Raw genomic sequence first — 6,438 nt, 5'->3', positions numbered from 1 at the left:
CCCACCCTCTCTCTTTTCATTCTCCCATCTCTCTCCCTCTCTCTCTCTCCACCCCCTCTCCTTCTTCCGATCTTTTTATTTGCTTCACTCTCATCTCTCTTTCTTCCCTTCATTCATCATTCCTCATTCCTTTCTTTCTCTTTCTTTCTCTCTCTCTCTCTACATCTCATCTTTCTCTCTGTCCATATGCTTTCTCTCTCCATCACAAACACACATCTGGGACTGCAGTGCCCTGATCAATTGTTGTTGTTTTTCCTTTCCTTTCAAAGTCAAAGCAGGTTAAAGCTAATTCAATAGAGAGGGAAGGGAAGTGTACAGGGGCCTGTTTGCTGGGAGGAGAAGAGACGAGAGAGAAAGAGAGAGATGAGTGCACACACACGCAGGCACACACACACGACAGAGAGAAAGAGAGAGATGAGTGCACACACACACGCACACACACACACACACGCACACACACACACACACACACAAACAGAGTCCCCCTACAGCAAGCAGCAAATAATTAGAAAAAGTAAAATTGATTCTGGCTCTTTTTTTTGCACAGGTTGAGAACGGCTAGTGCTTCCAGCTTATTGTAATAGATATTCTGATGCATGCAGATACATCTCATGACTGTATACTATTTGACAGCTGAAAAGATCAAACAAAATGGATCATAGACACTACAAACAATTGATGATTGATGATTTACACAGTGCTAGGAATAGGAGTTCCCTAGCACTAGCCCAATAGGACTCTCTCCCCTGCACCCAGAGCCCTGTCTAGCTCCACCATCAGGGAGACACCATCTACTCCTGCAGCAGCCCACACATGGTCACAACTCAATGTGTCAAGGCAACATGATGCAACAGATTTTTGAGTTTTCTCAATAACAGTAGTAAAAAAACCCAGATCTCCCGAAGTTGAGAAAACTCCAAAATCGTTTGCTTCACACTGTCTTGATGTCTTCACATTTCACTTTCCCACGTTTTCAGCTTTTATGAGAAGAAACGTACCATAAAGCTGTAGCTGTTGTGAATATGAACTCTCCCTGGTATTGAAGGAAAAGAAACGCAGACCTGGCTGGTCATTTCTGGTTGACTGCTGAGGCAGTACATTCCCCTCGGCCCTGCTAATGAGCTGAAGTGAGCCTGTCCATCTCAGGCTAGCGGGCCTGCCGGGTCACCTCTGTGGGAATGACTTCCATATGCAGGCGACTGGACGCACGGGATGGGAACAATAAAAATGCAAACAAGATGGCTGACGCAGTATGCAGTCTGGGGACAAGCTCAGCATTTTGCAGCAGCTCTGATTTTAATAGCACAGAGAGCCTGCCAAATACTAGTCCAGACATAAAGAAAACAATACAGTGCTATTGAACCTGTTAAAACATAACAACTTTGGTCTGCCTTTGTCTTAGGAAAACTAATGTTCTGTGTGCTTAACACTTATATGGTTATCTATTATTTAAGAGCACATCTTGTCTGGTCTATGGTGCTAAAAAAACACTTCCAGTTGGGCACAGATTTACATTGAGGCACACTGGGATTGAAATAATAACATTGCACTTACATGAGAAGCATATTAAATTACATTTTCAACTAGATTATCCCTGAGGTTACAATAAAGTAGGACAGATGCTTTCAATAACTGTTATAAATAGTAGAATATGTAATTACACTGTAGTTATCATTGTTCTATAACACCCAAGAGAGGAAGTTAAAATGAAAATCATTTCAACAGACTCTACTTGTTTCCTGGAAAGGTTCCATTAATGACAAGTCAGGGTTCAATACAGTGCTTCTAGTTAAATTGTCAATTCACACAAAGCACCCGACACATTACTGCGTACGTTGAAACAACGCGCACATTTCTTGGCAAGGTGCTGTTGAAGCCAGCATAAGAATAATGGTCCCAACACAGATAAGTGCTGTGGGTATTTCAAATCAACTATTACAGACATTCATCAGGACTAAGCCGGGGAGATAGGGACATGGCAGACATTTTAGAGTTCGGGGATTTAGAATGGCTCTATCTGGTATACTGATGTGCAGCGGTGAGAGAATAACTGTATTTCACATATCCATTTTAAGATGATCTTCCCTTCACAGGCTGACACCAGAGATTTGGAAGACAGACGACCACTGGGCAGCCTGATAGTCTCTAGAAAAATGAACTTCAGAAGAGTTTACTTTTGAGGTAGAGAACTATGACTCCATGCACAAAATGATACTCTATCCACCGTCAAGGCTGGGATGTCTTGTCAGGTACGAATATGTGCATGGCCCCCTTCATTGTGAGCATCAGTCCTGTAACTTGCTACAGACTTTGTCTGCACTGTGATCTGCTTCCTCGTTCATGTTCGTACCCTGCAACAGAGTAATGCAGTCATAGGAGGCAGAGTCTGACCTGTCATATGCTCTAATGAAAGGACGACATGTAAAACAATGGTTGAACATAGATGCCTGAAAAAGCACACTGTCTGTGTCAGATCAAAAAGAATCTTGTCATTAGCAGAGAGTTTCCACAGAGCGTCCCTTCATAGTCCCCAGAATGAGTGACGCGTTGAAGTATTTACAGCATGGGAGGACATTTGTTCCCCCACCTTCAGGAGAGAGCTAGCCCTCTCCACCTAACTCTCTCTTGTTAAACGCAAAGCCTAAATCACTCACTGACAGCCAGGAGGGTCAAGCTAAAGGGGTGGAGTAGCAACAAAAAGAGCAGTGGGGATATTAGGCCAGGCCCTTAGCCTCTGGATGCCCTTATCCACAAACCAGACAGAGCTGAGGACTCTTAAGGTGTGTATTTCAACTCATTAGTGCTGAAGAGGTCACGGCTGAAGGACGGAATAGAGAGCCTCTCACATCCTCTCCCTCATCCTATCACTGTGACATTCCATTTCTCTCCCTATCTCTCTCTCTCTCATCGCACACACACTCTCTTTCTCTCTCTTTCCCTCCCCCTCCTCTCTTTCGGCCTTTTTTTTTCGTGAGGCGTGCATACAATAAAGCCGTGTCACCGTACGAGGAGTCAAGTGTCACCTCATTTCATTTAGATTAGCCGGCTTGATCCTCCTCTGGAGTCCACTAAATCAAATATGACAGGCTGACCTTTTCCCCGCTCCTGACAGGCAAGGGCGTGCGACTGGCCGCTCCATCTCTGGACGTGTCCGTCATCCAGAGCGGGCAACTGTGAGCGTGAGCGCCACCACACCACGCAGCTCTGTGTCTGATTTCAGTGCTCCTCGCGCTCCACGAATATCAATGTCCCAGGCAGGCACACTACAAGTGGTCCAGGGGATTTGATTACGGTGAGAACGATGAAGAAAGGAATGAGAAATGGGATTGTAATTTCTCAGACTTTCATTTTCCTCTCTCCAGTAATTAGCCTGATTAACAATGATAGTGAACCAATTGCTCAGATCTACTTCAGATGGTATTGTTTAATTTTTTCATCTCTGTAGCTGCGTATGCAGTAGCTGCGAATGCTGAAATGTAAACAGGGATTTGCATGCATTGGTAATCCCACAGTGAATACATGAGTTTCTCTTTATGTTTATTGCATGAGCCGCCTCATATTCAATCCAACTGACTCTCAATTCGTAGAGAGTAACAAAAGCCAAATGTGTACACGAATCCCACGGCGGCAAAACACCTTATTACATATAAAACATCAAATCTTGTCTTTTTGTGGGAGCGATGTTGGTGGGTGGGTGTGAGGCGGGGAGAATCTAATCCCGAGACAGAAATCTCATAATCTGGTGAAGGATTGGTGTATCCAAAGGCCATTACCCAGTCCCTCGCGCGCGCTTGCTCAACCTTGAGTCTCCGCCTGGCCGCCACATCATTATTCACCAGGGCTCGCAGAGTGTCATTTACAAGCTCCGTCTCTGATTTAAGAGTCCGCCGTTGACTCCCTCAGTAATACCTTTTGTTTGGGGAGCGGCGGCCCTCCGCCTACTCCCATCACGCCCGCGCGCAACGTGAAAGCCAAACGAGAGAGGGAGGGAGGGAGAGAAGGACAGAGAGAGTCGTGCAAGAGACGCTCTCCCGTTCCTTTTCAATTCGGTTAATTAGAGGGACATAACGAGGGGTGATTCAGTGGCTCGGGTTTCGCGAAGGCGTGCAGTAAATTTTGTCGAAGCCTTTTAAAAACGATAATATAGATCTTGGCGCGGAGTCGTGTTCCTTCAATTCCAAATGGCCTCCGAGAATTACCTATTCTCAGCTGTGACTAATATTGCTAATTAATTCTCGCGAACAATGCTTGCTTAATCATGGAGAGTGACGTGGGACCCTCAGCCCACTGTGACTCTATAATCTGCGCAGGTGCTAATGAAAATGGCCTGTTATGTCTACACAGCCAATCCAGTCCTGTGACAGAGATCAAAGGCACTTTTCCCCAGACAAATGTTACTTTCTTAATCGAACGGTGAACAGGAGAGTGGTAAATTGTGTTTATTCATAGTTTTGGTGTGCTGGGACTTTGTGGGTTGAGGAAAATCAATGAGAATTAAAAATGTTTCCCAGGGTCAATCACTTCAACAGCTTAATCATAGTGTGTTTGTGCCATTTGGAACACAACTGTATTTGACTGGCCGAGTCTATATTACATCTATTAGGCCCATGGGTTTACAGGCAAAAACTGAAACGCAAAAATAGCCATTTGCACGACATGAGCAATGGACATAATTCCTGTGTTCATGTTTTTTCTTTCATATTTGCAAAATGATGTCACCCAGTGGATCTGGAATTAACAAGCCAGTTCCACAGTGTAAGCATCCTTATAGTTGGCTGTGCAATGGTGCTGAGATTTCTGTTTGTTGTCCCCAATGTAAATGTAGAGAGAGAGAGAGAGAGAGAGAGAGAGAGAGGAGGTGGCAGAAGAAGAAAAGAAGAAAATAACAGGCATGAAGGAGTGTGAATGCAAATGAAAGGATGAAAGAAAGAAGAAGCATCTACTTACCTGGCAAAGCATTCTACTGTCTGCATGCAATGCACACCAAACACACACACACACACACACACACACACACACAGAGAGAGAGAGGCAGCTGTACATACCAGATGCTAAGCTCAGTGCAGGAGCCAGAGAGGCGGGCTAGCGTGAGAGATGATTGGTGATAACCTCCCTGTGTGTGTGTGTGTGTGTGTGTGTGTGTGTGTGTTTGTTTGTGTCACTGATGGCTGTCAGTAAATGGCCTCCATGATGGCCCATATAAAACGCAGACCACACCACCACCACACACCCCTACAGACAAGCGCTAAAACACATACACACAGAGAGAGAGGAGGAGAGAGAGAGAGAGAGAGAGAGAGAGAGAGAGAGAGAGAGAGAGAGAGAGAGAGAGAGAGAGAGAGAGAGAGAGACCCGTAACCTGAGCAGACAGGCTAGCCTGCTGAGGCACTAACCCCAGCAGGTGCCACGCTCACTGGGGGAAGGGGTCCTGGAGTGATCCCTATCTTTCCCATACGCCTCCCTGTTCCCCCCACTAATGACCTACTCAATGCAGAGACTCATCCAGGCACTAGTGGCCCCACATTCAGCCGGCCCCTTGGTACCCAGATCCAAATTACTGGATATCAGTAACTTCATTAGGGCAAGGAAATGCAGCAGGCTCACAATGAAAACCCACACACCGACACACCCACTCTCTCTCTCTTTGTGTGTGTCTCTCTCCCACACACACACACACACACACACACACACACTCACTCACACACCCTCTCTTCCTGTAAATGGGACACTGAGAAGGACCCTCTAACGGTGGTCCACATTAGCAGGAATGTTATTGGATATGGTGCAGACCATCAGTGGGGAACAGAGACCAAAGCAACACAAAGTCAGAGTGGCCCTTTAAGTGTTACTACTGAACAAACAACATGCATTATGTGTGCAGACAGTGTTATGATTTCATTCATTTCAACTGCATCTGATCATGCTAGCAGCTTACTGCAGCTCAGTGCTCAGTGCTATATAACATGCCAAAGTCATTTGAACATCAACACTGGGGAAATTCCAGCACTGCTCCATTTTAGTAGCAGTTGTGTACACATTGACTTGCTCTATAAGCACCCTTGGATTTATTTTGGGAAACATTAAAAACGTATATGCCCCAAGAGACAACAGATAAACTGAAAATATGAATCAACTTATTTTCATGCATTTCCATGTCTTCCACAGCAAGTCTACCACGAGGTCCCAGAGTATGCCGTTTGGAAGCTGGTGCTTTTCAAACCAAGCGATCATCTCCATCCTTATCCCTCCATAAATGTGAGTATATTACGCATTCATTGATGCAATTCTCATTAAAAGAGTTGAGAGTCAACAATGAATAATACATTGTGTTGTAATTACTGACTTTTTCCCTAATTACCGAGCCTAGGAACAAATCATTTGCAAATGAGTGTTTACAGTGTGAGTGGTGTCCAGACACAGAGCGATGGTGTTTACACA

Source organism: Sardina pilchardus, chromosome 2 (genome assembly GCF_963854185.1).
Source record: "Sardina pilchardus chromosome 2, fSarPil1.1, whole genome shotgun sequence".
Taxonomy (NCBI): domain Eukaryota; kingdom Metazoa; phylum Chordata; class Actinopteri; order Clupeiformes; family Clupeidae; genus Sardina; species Sardina pilchardus.
Note: the sequence above shows the minus strand (reverse complement) of the source record.